The following is a 17,330-nucleotide window of genomic DNA, read 5'->3' on the forward strand; positions in this document are numbered from 1 at the left end:
GAAGTTGCTACACTTCCCTGTTAAGTTGTTCTCTTTGTTCCCCTCCCGAGCTTGGGCCTCCTCTTGCATGTAGGCCCCGTTCCATGAAGGACCCAGGGGGACTAGGGGCTTCCAAATACCTAAGGCCGAGGTTGTTGTTTTAAGCCACTTGGCTCATGTGCATGTCTGTAAAGCATTGCTAGAATTGGAGGTGTTTCAAAGGCAATGAGGGGCATGTGAGAGAAAACGATCTAATAGAGGGTGAATTCCTGGTGATTTAAAACTGCTGAGCAAGGAGGCAAAACAGACCTTGGGGGACAGCATACCTTGATGTCCTCACAAATACATTCCTTAATTTCTAAGAGACCGTAATTTATCTTTCTATCTTGGGAATGCTGTAATATTCGTCAAATGTAGATATTATGGATTGTTAATATTAGGGATCCAAAAAGTCCCTTTAAACTCCGCTTGGAAATTCGTACATCGTGCACGTTTGCACATAGGTTAACGTGCTAGCATACCCAATGTTGCAAGGATGGCCTGAGGTTGTGATAAAGGCATTCAAGGAACAAGCCACATGGGAGTTATGATCTCCCCCCAGAAAAGCATTCATGACCATACATCTGGACATGATTTTAGGAGATCCATGGGCTCCGGAAGCCACCCATGGACCTGAGGCACAAAACTTGTGATGCCTGGCCTCTCATGGGAAATACGAGGATGGCGTCATGCTTTCCCATCAGAATTTATAGTTGCCAGCAAGTTTTCTGGTTGCCTGTTACACTGGCACACTTCATAGTGCCCACTGAGGGAACAAATCCATTTACAGACATCTCCCCCTCACCCATCAGCCCCATTCATTCTTGTGATTGCCTGGCCCCAACCGATACTTGTCCGAGAGTCCCTGGCCCCAATAACTAACCCGACATGGCAACACATCATACATCACTAGTGTAGACCACAGATGTCTACGCAGACAGTTAAGTGGCATCATCGAGACAATCCAGTGCAGAGCAGCAGCGAAGGACAGAACACTCCAAAAGAAGGGAGGAGGCTGGGCACAAACACACGGGAAGTTGGAGAAAGTTCATCTCTTGTTAAAATCAACAAGTTCAACGTCCACCATGGAGGCCCAGATGTCCCATTAAGAAATGTCCTACTTAGTCTCGAAAAGTTGGCAACTGTCCTTGTGGGAACTGACAGCAGGAGCAGCAGCTGTATCGAACAGTTCAGAAAATATCCTTCTTCACATCTGGCTTCATTGTGGTCATGTCCCTCCTCTGCTTAAGCCCCTCTGGTAGCTCTTCTCACTACGAGAAAGAGCTGAGGTTGACTAGATCCTGCACCGTCTGCCCCAACCCTGCCCTCTTCTGGCCCCCTCGCTCCTTCTACTCCAGCCATATTATATACCTTGAACACACTAGACATGCTGCCTCAGGGCCTTTGCACTTGCTGTTTCTGCTGCCTAGGACTTTCTCCCTGGATACCCTTATGGATCTCTCCCTCACTTTTTTCAGGTTTTTACTCTCAGGGAGGCCTTCCCTTATGATTCTTTTGAAAAATAAAAATTTCCTCCCCACCTTCTTTATTTCCCTTTCTTGTTTTATTAGTTTATTTATTTTTGAGACAGGGTCTCACTATGTTGTCCAGTGTACTCGAGTACAGCAGCTATTCATGGACACAATCATAGCTCACTGCAGCCTTGAACTGCTGGGCTCAAGTGATCCTCCCACCTCAGCCTCCTGAGTAGCTGGGGCCACAGGGGGAAGCCACCATGTCTGATTTTGTTTTATTTTTCTTTATAGCATTATCACCATTGAACATACTATCTATTTTACTTATTTTTTGGTCTCCCCAAACAAGAATGTAAGTTCCATGCAGGCAGAGATCTTTGTTGGTTGTACTCTCTGTTGTGTCCACAGAGGCTAGTACCTGGTGAGAACAGTACCTATGGCACAAAGTTGTTGAGAAGATTAAATGAGTTAATACACGTAAAACACCTGGCCAGCGTTGTACTAAGAACTGTGCCAATGTTTGCTATCATTTTGATTTTGTTTTGAACTTCATGATAAGCCTAATGGGCAGTTATTATTATATCCATTTTACAGATTAGGAGACTGAGACTTAGAGTAATTTACTTGAGGTTTCACACTAGTGGTTGGCAGAGCCAGGATTCATGCCCAGATCTGACTCCGTGTTCTGTGCACTGGTTCCCCTTGCTCTGCTCTGGAAGTCCTGGGATGGAAGAGAGGCAGAAATCCATTCATTCTGGAATAAGCTCACAACCTGAGAAGGCTGATCCAGCCCGACGGATGGGAGGTGGGGAACCCAGTCTCCGGGATCCAGGGAGCATTTATGTACAGACCTTAACACCGCACGAATCTGAAATGGCGTGTGGCATTCTGTTTACTTCCTAACTTCACCAAAAAAAATGTAATAGAGCCTGCCAATTAAAAAATGTTTTCATGACCCCAGAAAATCCGTGGATTGGAGACATTTACTTTAAACAGTCGTTCCACCATAACAGGAAAAGAGGTAGAGCAGAGGAGTTTATTATAACAGCTGCTTTCATACCCCAAACAAGGTTTGGCTGTTTTTGGCAGGTTGTACTGTAGTAGAGTTGGCAAGAAGCTGACAGACTGTGTGAGTTTCCTTTCAAAAGATCATTTTGCTTCCCTAAAAAACCCATGAGTGGACTATCTAGCGTGAACTGCAGATGTTTGTTCCTCCTTTGCTCCTCTGTCCTCCTGGGGGTCCCACCCGACCTAGGCCTAGAAGGGGGCACAAGTTTGTAGAGCGGAAAGAGCTTGGACTTGCAAAGACCCAGGTTAGAATCCACTGTTTCTTTTCTTGGCTGCTTAACTCTCCTGCAGTGTCCTCATCTGCAGGGTTATCTGAAGGATTAGAGTAAGGCAGAGAGAGACCCTAGCACTTCCAGGTACAGTGACAGGCAGCTATGACTATGACACAGTCATTACTAAGAACGTGATGGTTAGGGGCTTGCCTGAAACATTTCATTTTACAAAACGCGTGCAGCAGAGAAAGTGGAGTACCACTCTTTGCCTTTCGTGCATTTTAAGAAGTGACTCATCTGTACCCCCTTTCCTTCGAGCCTACAGAGTGGGCTAGAAATAGAACAAGGAGAGATGCCAGGGTCCCCTGCAGGTATCGTTGTTCCTGGGGTCCAAAAGAGAAGGACAGGGAAGGGAGAGAAGAGGACCTGGTGGTGGCCCGGAGGGCAAGGCTTCAGTGGGTTTTAAACTGGAAATCCTACAGGAAGCGAAAGCTCCTGGCTTCTAGGACCTGGGCTGTGCCTCCCGTAAAACCCAGCGCTCAGCAAGCAGCTGAAACCGTTTCAAGGCTAATGGCTTCCAGATGGCAGAAGAGCAGCAGCAGCAGCACGATGCACTCAACACGTGGGAGCCCGAGAACTCTGATGCCCATTGGTCAGGCTGCTGACGGAGACGCATAAAGAGCCCATACGAATTAGGTCTGCAACCCCCAGCGAGCTTGCATCCCCTGGCTAGATTCAAAAGCTTGTGCTGGAATATGCCAGTGTCTCTGGCGGCACGGAAGCCACTTCTCCTGCCCGCTCCAGCAATGCCTGCTCCTCAGCATCCAAGTCTGAGACCCACAGACCTCGTGGCTCGTGGCTCAGAGAGGAGGAGGCTCTTGAAGCAATTGGGAGACGTGCTCTGGGCTGGGTTTTTGGACCCTGCTGTGGTGGAGGGAATCCTTGACCACTGCTGGCAGCTTTGAAGGCCTATTTTTGATTTCCAAAGCTTTTGATCCTCTTGTCTATCCACAGCCTGAGCTTGGAGTACTTGCTTTGCACAGACAGACGGGGAAGCTGGTGAGCAGCCCAAGAAACTGACGGGTGAGGATCCTAAAGGGACACCACCCGCTGTGCACACACAGAGCACTTGCTCCTGGGCTCCAGCCTGCTGAGGAGTGGGGTTGGGGAAAAGTGGGTGGGTAGGTGGGGTCTGAACTCCTTCCCCACTGAAAGGGCTGTGGTTTCATTTAGACACGAAAACATCCCACATCCCGAATACCAACACAGCCAAAAGGAGATATGGAATTGTGCACATCAGTCCTAACCCAATTATCTAGGGGTGACATTCCAAATACTTAATAAGTGCTCTGGCACTGATCAATTAGAAGGGATACCCCATGGTGCTCCCCAGCTGCATATCAGCCCTGCCTGCACCCGAAAGAGACGTTTAAAAAATGCCCCGGCAGTTACTTGTGGGTGGAATATCCAGGGTAGCCAAGACACTTTCCACTGTTGACGAGGAGCCTGGCACTTTTCCTGGAGGGCACCCTGCTCCGTGCTAGCCAGGCTGCACAGAGTTGTGAATTAAAAGCAAAAGCCATCATAAATAAAAGTAGACAGTCGAATGGCTATTTTAAGTTGCTCTGCTGTTTAGGTAGCGGCAAGGACAGGTTGCCAGGGTTTGGAGAATATTCTTCCCTTCTTGTGAAACTGTGTAAGAACTTCAAGTGTATTACTTGGTGAATCAAAACAGTCAGAGGCAATTGCCACTGGTCGTTTGGCCAACATCGAGTCCCACAGGGCGTGGCTGGGAAGGGAGAAAGAATGAGGCCAACAGCAATCCTGGCCCTCCAGGACCTTACAAGGAGGTCTTTGCCATTGATTTCCTAGCAATTGCTATTAAAAGTTGTAGGTAGCTACCTAGCGCCTTACACACAATCTGTTTTGTTCTCCCTGGGGAAATTCTGAGTGCCAAAGCGTATGCTAAGAAAACCACATTTGTGTCTTGTCCTTTGAACAGACCCTTCTTCTTACATGGTGTGCTTCTTCCTGGGTTATTTTCCCTTTCCTTTCCACTCCTAGACTGTTCCTTTCTCAATTCTCAACCGTCTTTCCTTATTCTTCCCCATGCACCTGCCCTCCTCTGCCAAGCCCCCAGTTCTCAGCAGTCCTTCCTGCCAGTTCTGTCTTCCCACCAGTGCCCTGTAGAATTTTACATCCAAACTGGCAGAAATAACCCCGGACACCCCTGGGTGAGGTCGAGCAGGACCTGGTGGAAGTGTGTAAGGTGGTTTCTGACAACCATTCCCTGCCCTTTGAAGGGTTCCCTCCGTCTGGTAGACTAGGGCTGGAGAGATTGTCCAATCTTTGTTTGTTTGTTTGTTTGTTTGTTTTAACCATAACACTTGCTCTTTATTGGGAGAAAAAGTTTTAACAAGCAGAAAGGTTCACTTACTCCAAAGCAGGCCCATGCAACCTGAAAGTTTTGGAAAAGTGAAGGAAATAGAGGAAAACACAAAGGGAAAAAGGGAAGAAATAAAAGGAACAAAGAGCAGAAGAGAAGGACCCAACTTCAGAGTGATCACAATTTCTTCAGGTCAAAGCTCAAAATACTAAAACTACTTCTAACGTTCCACTGAGTAACGGCCTCTCGGTGCTCTGACAAGTGATTTAGAGTAAAGCGCTCTGCTCCCGCCGGGGCTCCTGAACCTCCATGCCTGGCGGTTCAGCCGGGAGAGCCGGCGTGGCCCAGTCGGGACGGTGGCCGTGCAAAGGTCAGACGTGCACTGGACGAGTCCATTCATCAACCCGACATGTGAGCACACCAGGCCAGCGCCCGGGACAAGAGCCATCTGCTAGCTTTGCTTGCAAGACCAGATTAAGAAAGCACCAGCACAAAAACCACAAAGGAGAAGATGAAGCTGTATTTCCGGAGGAAAAAAAGCCAAGATTTCTACCCAAAGCTGAGGTAAGAGCTTTATTATTTATTTATATTTCCAATGATGAAGAAAGAATCCTACTTCCCTCTGATGTGGATTAATTTTAGCACACTCGCCTCAGCATCGGAGCCCAACACATCTGGGGGGGGGGTGTCTTTTCCCCAGCCTGAGATTTTTCAGTAGTTTCCCATTGCCTAGAGAATAAAAGAAGACTCCACAGCACAGCACAGAAGGGCTTGGTGCTGGGACCCCCACCTAACTGCTCACCTTCAGCTTCTTTCCTGCAATCCTCAGCGCACACTTCAGAGCACTGGCAGCTTCCAGAGCACAGTAAGCTGGCTCTCCCCTCCCCCTGTATCATATGCTTTTCCCTCTGCCCAGAGCACCTTCCCCTGCTTGCTTCTCTGGCCAAACCCATCCTCCGTAACCCATCTCAGAACTCACATTCTTCCGTGAAGCCTGACTTCTAAGGCGTTCCCTTTCCTAGATGCCCACTGTACGTGGCTTCTCACCCACTGCACCAATCATCTCATTGTAATAGAGGTAAGAACTTTTTTCATCTGTTTGTCACCAGTGCACAACACAGGAAGTGCCCCAAACATATGTAGATGTTTCATGTAATATCCATTTGAATTCTACATGTATACACACTTAACTACACACACACACACACACACACACACACACACACACACACACACACACACTACGTCGTCACCTCCTGCATCTCCAGGGCTGTGGGTTCTAGTTGGGACCCTGCCATGAACGTCCTGACTATGCCCAAGCAGTGGGCTGGATGTGACAGAATGAAGTGAGCTAGGTGTCAGAAATCAAGTTTGACATTTGGAAATGGCTTCAGGTGCTCAGAGACCTCAGCTTTCAGCTCAGGCAGAGTATATATGCCTGCCTGAGAGAGCAGAGTGGGTAAAATTGGGTGAGAGCAGAGAGAGAGAGAGAGAGAGGTACAGGGTCTTGTTCAGTCTCCTACCTAGTCCCCTTCCTGGCTCCCTATGCAACTGGCCCCTGCCCAGTGGTTCTACTCGGAAAGTTGTATATTATTTCCATAAATGTTAATTCCATTTTTAATGACCCCTTTCCCAAAAAAAGCCACAGAATGTTAAAGGTGCTAGGATAAGAAGTTGAGCCTTTTATAAATGTCAAACTCCTGCATGACACTAGCAGGAGTAGAGAGGAATGTGGAAATTTCAGGTGTTCTGCAGTTCTGAAATGTGGGGTAGTTTGTGTCTACAAACTACAGTTAAAACAGTCCATCTCAGCACAAAGAAATGATAAATATTTGAGATGATGGATAGGCTCATTATTCTGATTTGATCACTATATACTGCATACATGTATCAACATATCATGCTGTACCCCATAAATATAATTATTATGTGTCAATAAAGAAAATGCCAATTAAAACAACATGATAATCCCTTTTTACCTCACATTTTCTTTGGAATGTAAATTGTTATAAACTTTTTGGAGGGCAACCAAAATTTTAAATGTGTATATCCTTTAATATGGCAATTTTACTTGTAGAAATAAATTCTACTAAACTATTCAAACAACTATACAAAGATGCATGAATGAGAATTTTCACTGAAATGTTATTTGTAATGGAGAAATACTGGACACTTTTAATGTCCATCAAAAGGAAATTACCTAATTCATGGAGTATCACAGTATGGAATTCTGTGCAGTGGATAGAAATAACAGAATATATCCATATGCAATGGCATGGAGATATGGATTTATACAATATATATAGTTTGAATTGCTGATTAATTTTTTTTAAAGTTCACCTCTCAACAGGAAAATAATTATTGGATTTATAAGTGCCAAGAACTCATTATTTGGGCATGCTACACAAGCATTCAGGCCTGTGATCTCCTGGAGACCTAAAAAAAAAAAAAAAAAAAAACTACTGCTACCGTGGGGGAGACAGAAGCCTCGGTAGGAATTAGGAATGCACTGATAGAGTAATCTGCAATACGCCCAAGATGGAGTTGGAATCGTTTATTTATTATCGGATACCAGGTATACTATGTGTTATAACAGGTGTTGCAGATGGCCAGAAGATCTGATTACTAACTAAAAACATTATTTCTAGGGCAAAAGATATCTTTAAATTATCAAAATCTGCCTTATAAATAATCTTTCCTGTGTTAAGTTAGGAACTACCTTCAGATACACTGATGGAAAAAAATCTTTTTTCTTTCTACTTTTCATGCATAGGGTCAAGAATATAGGATCAGGATCAATTCGTTTCACAGGTATGTGGTTAGACCTACTACTTTATTTAGTAAATTGCTCAAAGACAGGAAGAATGTCTTCTAAGTGTTCTGCACCTCATCACACGGAGCAGGTTCTCCTAACCTAGCAAACACGTCACCCAGAAGGAAGACTGGAAAAAACTTTGAAGGGCTGGGACTCTGGCGCAAACCCAATATAATGAAATTCAACAGGGATGAAGTGCTTCTTTGCCTTAGGCTCAAGTTTCCATCCTGACACCCCATTTGTTAGCGCTGCAACCCCTCTGAGCCCCAGTTTCTTCATGAGCAATATGGCATCATTACAGATTGCAGGATTATAGTATAGATTAAATGAGACCATGCATTTACAATGAATATGACAAATGTGGCACAAATTGGGCCAATGTATAATATAGTTCCCTCTTCTTTTTTTGATTCAAGTAAATTTTATTTTATTTTGTTTTTAAGTGACACATAATTGTATATATTTATGGGGCATAATGTGATGTTTCAATACATGTATACATTCTATGATGTATGATGTCAAGGTATTTAGCATATCCATCACCTCAAACATTTACCGTTTCTATTTTTTTGTGGTGATAACATTCAGAATCCTTTTAAAATGTAATTTTTTTGGGGGGGGGGTGGATGTTGCATGCAGACAGAGAACATACATTCTGGCCTGCACCTCCATGCTGTCCATTTTACAAGGGCAGTCCCCTGTGGGGAGCCAGTGGTTTTCCAGGACCACCTGTGCCTGCATGGGTGCATCTGTCTAATTCTGGAGTCCAGGGTTGGGAAGCTCATTGTTGGAGCACACCTAAGCCATATCCTCTCAGCTAGCCTTTATCAGGATTAAGGGTGGATTTTTTTAATTTTTAAAAAAATTTCCAAAGTATAACATGGGGGTAACTATCTTATGGGGGGTGGCTAGTAGTAGCATAAGGAAAAAAGACTCAGGGGTTTAAGTGAGGAGCACATTCTGTATGAGTTATTGACATGGTACAGTCAATACGTAGCATGATGGGGGCAGGGAAGCAGGGATGGCCCAGGAGGGAGACAAATGAGTCGCCATAACATCTCAGAGGTCAAAATAAAACAGTATCTGCCAGAAACATGATAAAACATGAGCTTAGTTATCCTGGCTGTAGAACTTGCATTATGATTATACTAGTTTTGAATCAATTAAAAGAAAATCAAGAGAAAAACTAAGAACCAAGAAAATAAATATGGGTTCTAGCTTATGGACAGATCTATCCATTTAAGAATAGGTAACTTCTCTTCCACCCTAACCCCATCCATGCAGCTATCAATACTTCAGATTAGTACAGAAAGAATCCAGGACAGTGGTTTTCAACCTTGGCTACAATTGCCATACCCCAGAAGCTTCTGGAAATCTTGATGCTCGGACCACACTCCAGGTCAATTAAATCAGGATCTCTGCTTGTGGGACCCAGACAGGTAATTCCAGGTGATTCCAATGTGCAGCAAGGTTGAGAACAATTGCTCCAGAGCTATTCCCACTCGCACCTGGAGGCTGGTCCCTCTAGTTTGGGGCCTGAGGAAGGCTGGAGTGTGACCAGGATAGAGAAAAGTCTGACGTCTCACTTAAGAACAATTGTCAAAGGGCATGGAGAAGGGGAAACTCGGAGAGTGTGGCTGTTACCTGCAAATACTTAAAGGACTGTCAGGTGTGAGAGGCAGTTATTTTGTTTTCCCTGCATTGCTACCCAAGGGTGGGAACTACAGGGAATTGGATTTCAGCCCAACCTGAAATAAGAAATAAGAACTTTCTTATAAGGAGAACTCTTCAAGCAGGGAGTAGGAGGTGCAGATGGGAAAATGTGCAACCTATCGCTGAACACTGTGCGCATGAGCAACAGAGAAGCCCCATCGGGCAGGAGGAGGCCAGGCACTGGACACGGGGAATTGGGCTTCCCGACCTTTAAGGTCCTGCCTAACTCTCTGATTCCAGGTGTCGTTGATTCCAGGGGCTCTGTGGCTAGTCATGGACTAATTACCACCTTTTCAGAATGAATAAAAAGATTTTTAAAAGAACAAATCCATCATAAACCTTAGCAAATGCATAATAAGCATGAGTGGGTTAGGACATAGGACTGAAATGCTTGAAAGTTCTTTCCACAACACCATACAGTTTATTAGAACAACTCAAAATACACCAATAAAAGGCAGTCACAGTAAACGGCCTTGCTGTGGCAGCTCTCTAGAAGGATATCTGATTTAAGAAGGCAGACGCTCTGGAGGAGACCCCTGCTGTTTATATGGTTGTCCAAGTTAATTATCCCTATACTTTCAGATGAAGTGAATGGTAATCTGTTTATCTAGGTCAAATATTTGGAGCTGACTCTGTCCCTTGGCAGTCGTATGAAAATACATACTGTTGTCCTTTGGGGTATTATAAGAAAAGAGCAAGTTAAAAAAATAGCATCCACTTCTTTATAGGCACAACATAGTAAGCCTTTATTTCTAAAGTACTCTAATTAGACCCAACCCTAAACAAGTGGTTTAAAATACGATTTTTTTAAAAAGACAGAAAAAAATTTTTTAATGGCCTATTATTTCCGTTTCTTGAATTCGTGGCATATTTTTGTCTTGAGTTTATGGAATATATTTCCCCACGGAGATAATGAAAATCTGGCTTCTGACCTCTGCAACCATTCCTAAGGATCGTAGCAACTACTGCACGTGGAAAAAAAGACGGTGCTGCCATAGAAGACTAGTGATGTGCTGATGTTGGTTACCAGAACAAAGAAGGGTGCTGGAGTGGAGGAAGAAATTTTATATGTTACAACGTATCTGGGGGGATGTGATTTAATCTGCAAAATAAAATCTTTGGGAGAGTGAAGTGCTTCCTGACAGCATTTACCAGATGTCCTTAAGGCTGATCTCATTTTGGGTCAAAGCAGTCAGAGTGTGCTGGGGGTAGAGGAAGGGTGGATAAGCCCACTGTGGGGAAAGCTAGCATTACCAGGGAACCTGCTGTGGGTAGGGCTGGAGGAGAGGTCCAGGCTCTGGTTTGGCCCTTGAGGGATGGTGTCCTCAGGAAACTGAAGAATCATGGTGTGTCTGGAGCTACAAACCTTCCTTAGACTGTGTCCCTTTGAGCCACTTATTCTGTACTGACTAAATCCAAAGTATCTAACACTGTTGAGCACCAACTGTGCAAGGCACCTCACCAAACATGAGCAAGCAGCGATGACTGGAAGACTAAGATGTGGTCACTGCCATCTTGGAATCCCAGAATGCTAATGCTACAAGACCTCACTACTCAAAGTGCTATGTTCAGCAGCATTGGCATCAGCTGGAAGCTTCTTAGATACACAACCTCAGGCCTCTCTCCAAACTTTCTGAATCAAATCTGCATTTTTAACAAGATCCCCAGGTGATTCCTATGTCCATTAAAATTGGAGAAGCACTGTAATAAGAGATCTCAGCAACTCTAACCTCTCATCTTTCAGATATAGCAAAAACATGCTATATAGGAAAAGAATGGATATAGGAGCCAGGGAGACCTGAATTTGGAAGCTGTGGAGCTCAGTTTCCTCACCTATGGAAACTAGGTTTCTTATACTTCACTAGTAGTATAACTGTGAAGATTCAATAAAATATGTGAAAGTGCCTGAGATGCTAAAAAAATTTAACTTCCAAATTTTTTTCTGTTGCCACCAGCACCTTCTAGGCATTCCTAGTCTCTGAAGAGGCCAGGTGTGCACCTGACTTGGGACTGAGGGGTTGTCCAGGTGGTGAGGAGTTTTCTTGGGCAAAGACTGCGAACACTATCTGCTGAAGGGCAACGTGTCCACATTGCTGTTCCACGTTCTTTAAGACCGTTGTCTATGCTTTATATAGATCCCTGGATGTTTCCAGTCCTGTTTTCTAACACAGTGACGCGCTCACTTTTGGCAGATTAATTGGTAGCGTTGTCAGCACAGCTGCCTTTTATTGCCAATAAACTTGGGTCCCTGAGAGCTGTGGCCTTAATTATTTCTTTTTCCCAAGAGGGATAAAGTATATCCTGCTTTTTTAAAAAAAGTGTCTCTTGCATCAGGACAAGAACCTGAAGAATTCACTAAGGATTGATCATGTGGCAGTGCCTAGAAGTGCCTCAGAAAAAGCTAAAAATTAACAGAGGCTGCAGCACCCTATACTAGCCTTTTACCTTGCTTTTCTGTACCTTCTCACATCCTTTCTCACCTCCCCCTCAACAAAAATTTCAGGCTTAATGGCAAGGACTCCATTTCTCTTAATGGCAGAGATTCATCTGCTTCCAGTCTAAATCTCATGATGAAATCTCCCCCCGTAAAATATTGTGATTTCTCTCTTCCTGCTTAAGAAACGTTTATAAAGAAAAACAAACAAACAAACAAAAAATACAATCAAATGTGTGGAGTAAAGAAAAAAAAAAAAAAAAAAAAAGAAACGTTTGAAGGCTTCAATGCCACAGTGAATTCCTTCAGTGATGTTTTCCTACATAATACTTGAGAATTGCTGAATCTCTCATAGCACCATTGATTTGGATACAACCATATATGACTGTGTATTTTCATAGCTCTTAAAAATAAATAATGTGCTCTAAGAAAATTCAGAATGGTTGTTGACAGGATTTGAAGTTAAACAAAAATCATTCTGATGAATTTAATCACTGCATAAGCCAGTGTGTAATTTTAAAAAGCTTCACTATCTTGTTGGGCTTATGAGAGTGTTTTTCCTTTTATGTGACAAAACTATTTAATACCATCACATAAAGCAGAATCCAGCTGCCTATTTTTTGCACTACCAAGAAATATTTCAGTTCAGCCAAATATTAGCTCTCTCCAATAGTAGGAAATCTAGGAAAATCAAAGGAAAATTTAATGCACGGGGAACATAAAGGTCTGTTTTGGCCAATCGTTTCAGTACCTTCTCCACAAAATAGTAGGTAGACAGATGTAAGTTTCACCTGCTTTGACTTCTACCTTCTAGTCAAGGGTTAATGAACTGCAAAACAGTCCTAACTGGACATCAGGAAGGATAAGGAACAAAAAGAACTTGGTAATAAGCCATCTACATAACTGGTCCTTGAATTTAAAAAAATCAAGTTTAAATAGTAATTTTTAAGGCTGTTAGTAGACCTCAGCTTCCACAATGGCAAGACACAGTAAACTACTTATTATGCTATTTTATTATAATCAAATACCACCTCATTTTAAATAGAGGCCTTGTAAAACTGAACTAGATTGATGTTTTAATCAGAGTTATCTGTATAATCTCTAAACCCGCCTAATTGGATCATCTGCAATGGCTCCTGCGGCCATTAGTCTTAATTAACATGGCGCCATGGTTACTGCGCATACTCCGGGGCCTCAGCGCAGGAGCTCAACATCATCCGTCGAACTCTTCATGAAAAGATTGACTCGTAAAGTTTCTATATATGTGTGGGTCTCCCCAAATGCCAACCACATGTCAGTCTAGTTTGTAAACCCCGATTTTAAAACACTGCAGTTAATTTATTAGCTACCTGTGGCCACCCACGTCCCAGAACTGGAATGGCACAGAAATGGACCAAATAGATCATGTTGGGGAAACAACTGAAGGTATTCATGGCATTGACGAAGTTGACCTTTGGGGTCTTCCATCTCTGCACTGCTCTTCCTTCTCCTGAACCCCCTTTCCTTGTCCCCAAGCGAACATGCCTGGCAGCTGTCCAGAGCTCTTCCCATGGCACCCTCCTTCCCAATTCTCCTGGGTTCAAAGTACCTCCTCCTCCTATAACAACACTCCTTCTCCTGTGGAGTGTCTAAATCAGGTGTTAGAAGGAAAGCAAACTGATCGCTCTATTCACAATTTAGTGATAGTATTAACAATTGAAAAGATGAGTTTACTGATACAACTGAAGTTATAATTGATAGAATTTCAGCCAATGTAATTTTTCAAAGGAAGTTATTTCAGGCAGAATTAGAAAAGAATGTTTAAAAAGCAGGATATATATAGATATATTCATTACATACATATACATACACACAGCTGTGCAATAGAATATTGCACAGCAATATTTTTCAAAAAAGAGAGCACTATATATGCTAAAATGGAAATTCTCCAAAATATAGTAACAACAAACTCCTTTTGGACTTCTCAAATCCAACCACAAGATCACAAATACAGTTGGTCCTGGGTCTTCCTCCACTAATTCAGAATAATCCTCCCTTCCCCTCACCCTACTCCAGGAGAGAATCAGGCACACTCAGTACCACCCACAGACTCAAGCCTGGAGAACCAAGCTGCAAACTTGGCAGCCCAGTACTTCTGAAAAGTTGCTAGTCCCTAAGCCCAAGCAACAAATATGGGAATCTTATTCATGGTCAAAATCACACTCACAGATCTGGCCACAAATGTGAATTCATTTCCCGCTGTGGAATCCACAAACCTCATCTACAGCTTTCCGATGACTGGCTTTTGTTCTAATTTTTGTTTTAATCTAAGGCCAAGGATAAGACCCTGATGGAATTTTTCATCTTTTATAGTAAATTCACAAATAAATAAAAGCAAAGCATTGAGCTAACATTGTGAGCCTTATTTCACAGGTACCATCTGGGCTGAGGCAGTTCCCAGGCCCTGGAAGTGCTCTGCCCAGCAGGGGCTATGCTGGGCCAATCATATCTGCACTTTCTAAGAGCAGGACGCCAGTGTTCCCAAAGCCAGGGGAGGGAAGCCAGCCTGCTGCCCAAACACTGGTTTGTTATAGAGATGGCCTATGCCTCTCCTCCCACGCGCTATTTCTGAAAAAGAAGCACGATGACAAACTTGAATTAGACTCCTTCAAAGCAAAAGCTACTCTCTAGGACTCATTTCTTTTTGGGTGGTGGTGATCTTGAATGTTCCATTAACTATTTCAATGCACTGTCAATTAAAAAAATGAGGTTTATATTTTTTTACAAAAGAAGAGCTTATTATTTCTTGTGATCTCAACCTGCAGTGGCCATTCTGACAGGCTAGGAAACAGTACTCCAGCCATAAGCCAGAAACGTGTGTTTCAAGGGACCAGAGGGAACAGGATGTCGTATACTGAGTGGGCTGGCTAAATGTATGTATTCAACAAGCTATAGGCGGAGTCATGAATACTTATGAACAGAAAAACGCGCATGCGTAATTGTGCTTTACACTTCCCATCCCATCATGGCTGGAAACTCAATTTTAAGACTTTTTTCTGGGGTCCCCTTGGCTGAAAGGGGTCCATTCAGTTAGTGGGGGTCTTAGGATTTTTAGTTCATAGCACTAAGGATCATTCAGCAAATGAGTCTTTTCTGTGCTAAAAGATTAAAGAGATAGAGGAAATGACTTTTTTGGTGCATGCCCTGTAATCCCTAAGAGTTGGGAAGGCCGGTTTCCTAAGGCCTTTGCCACTGTTTAGCAGCAGTTCACAGACACTGGGACAATCCTGGCTTGCTCTTCTGGCGGGAGAGACATTGTCCCCATAGCAGCAAAGCCGAGTTTGTCAGGAAGTAACCATGCAACAGCTGTGGGCAGCTGTGTGTCCAGAAGAAAGTGGTTTTGCTCTTTTTGCTTTTACTTTTTTTTTTTTTTAACCTGAATTTCTAGTTTTATCACAAAGTCATTTCTACAATGGGTTTTCCAAAGGAAGGTCTCAGGTTTGGCTGTCAGAGACTCTTGTTCCCATTGTCCTAACAAGCCCTAGAACTACATCTTGTAAACCCAGGCTCTGTAAACCCCCAATGTTTTGGGTTGAAAGAGACCTAGGAGATGACACATTCTCTTATTTTAGGAGTGTCCGCAGGTGCCAACTGGAATGGGGTGATTGGTACTGTGTGTGCCCAAGCAGAGAAGAGAATAGGAAAGAACATTCTGAAACCTTTTACCCTACTCAATTCAGGGATGGGCTGCTTTAGGAAACCTTCAGCAAATAACTGCATCCAAGTGCCTCAGTCCCTCAGTGAATATATGACGTGTGTTGTGTTAGCAGGTCCACTTACTATACTGAGATCTGGAATCCCCTCCCTGGCTATAAATATGTGTGTGTGTGTGTGTGTGTGTGTGTGTGTGTGTGTGTGTGTGTTATGTTGAGCACATGTGGCTCTCTTGTTTTGTTACAAGTACTCTTGTTGATTGGAAGGAGAATCCTGTCTTTTGGTACACTAGTTTACGATTTAGTACACTATGGCAGTAGAGGCATCAATGTCTGAAGGGTGAACCAAAAGAACTGTCCACTAATTCATCACTGCACACTAAGTTAGCTTTTTAGATGTTCAATGAAAATGTAGGCAAGAGGCTGGGCACAGTGGCTCACACCTGTAATCCTAGCACTCTGGGAGGCCGAGGCGGGAGGATCGCTTGAACTCAGGAGTTTAAGACCAGCCTGAGCAAAAGTGAGACCCTGTCTTTACTAAAAATAGGAAAAATTAGCCAGGTGTGGTAGCTCACACCTATAATTCCCAGCTACTCAGGAGGCTGAGGCAGGAGGATCACTTGAGCCCAGGAGTTTGAGGTTGCTGTGAGTTGTGATGATGCCACTGCACTCTAGCCTGGGCAATAGAGCAAGACTCTGTCACAAACAAACAAAATTTTAAAAAAAAGTAGGCAAGAGGTGGCAACAGTTATTGTTACTCAATTAATAATACTCAGGAAGGCAATCTTTACAATCTACAAAGTTCAAGTTCATCCTTATAGTTACAATGAGTAAGAAGCTTTGGAAATACTTGTCCATTGAATATCAACAGGTAAGATTATTTAAAGTTTATGCAATGTCTGTGAAACTAATCTTGCATTCTACTGAGAACATCCACATGCACACACTCATATGTGGCAACATACTCTGTATGTTTGGTATACAGAGAGTGGAAAGAACAAATCCTTGGATTGTTGGATTTGGCATTCTAGCCAGCATATACCTGGGGCCGTTCATGGGGGTCCAGGAACCAGAGCAAGCGTGCTTGTCCTCCTATGAACAGAGCATCACTGGAGCATTCCTGCATATCAAGTGGATGCTTTTTTCTAAGTTAACAGCAGGGAGCCTTCTCTACCTATAGTATTTGGAATTTTTCAGCAAGTGCTATGGTAGCCTGGTGTCTGCTGAGCACAGTTATCATGACCTGCAATTCACTAGTCCTTTGGATAACTCAGGAAAGGTAGAAAAATAACTGAACTACACCCCAAAAGACCTGGGTTGCAATCCTAGTTCTCCCACTGAACGTTCACATCAACTTGATCAAGCCTTAGTTTTCCTATCTGTATGATGGGTAATCACATCAGGCCTACACAGGGTTTTTGTGCAATTCGAAATAGATACTGGATGGGGGTGATGGGAATATGGTTTATAAATTATACCATGTTACATGGATATGTAGAATTTCTTATTTGTATTTG

General features: G+C 43.4%; 1 protein-coding gene and 1 long non-coding RNA gene across 2 annotated transcripts in view; one reads left to right on the forward strand and one right to left on the reverse strand.

Moving 5' to 3' along the window:
* COLEC12 (collectin subfamily member 12) overlaps positions 1–17,330 on the reverse strand; it is a 167,468-nt gene that overhangs the window by 47,005 nt on the left and 103,133 nt on the right. The window lies entirely within an intron of this gene.
* LOC142861623 (uncharacterized) lies at positions 5,526–8,385 on the forward strand. The gene is made up of 5 exons (XR_012912848.1): positions 5,526–5,723; positions 6,078–6,237; positions 7,495–7,734; positions 7,933–7,970; positions 8,063–8,385. It is a non-coding gene; the product is annotated as an uncharacterized LOC142861623 (long non-coding RNA).

Source organism: Microcebus murinus, chromosome 17 (assembly GCF_040939455.1).
Source record: "Microcebus murinus isolate Inina chromosome 17, M.murinus_Inina_mat1.0, whole genome shotgun sequence".
NCBI classification, from domain to species: Eukaryota; Metazoa; Chordata; class Mammalia; order Primates; family Cheirogaleidae; genus Microcebus; species Microcebus murinus.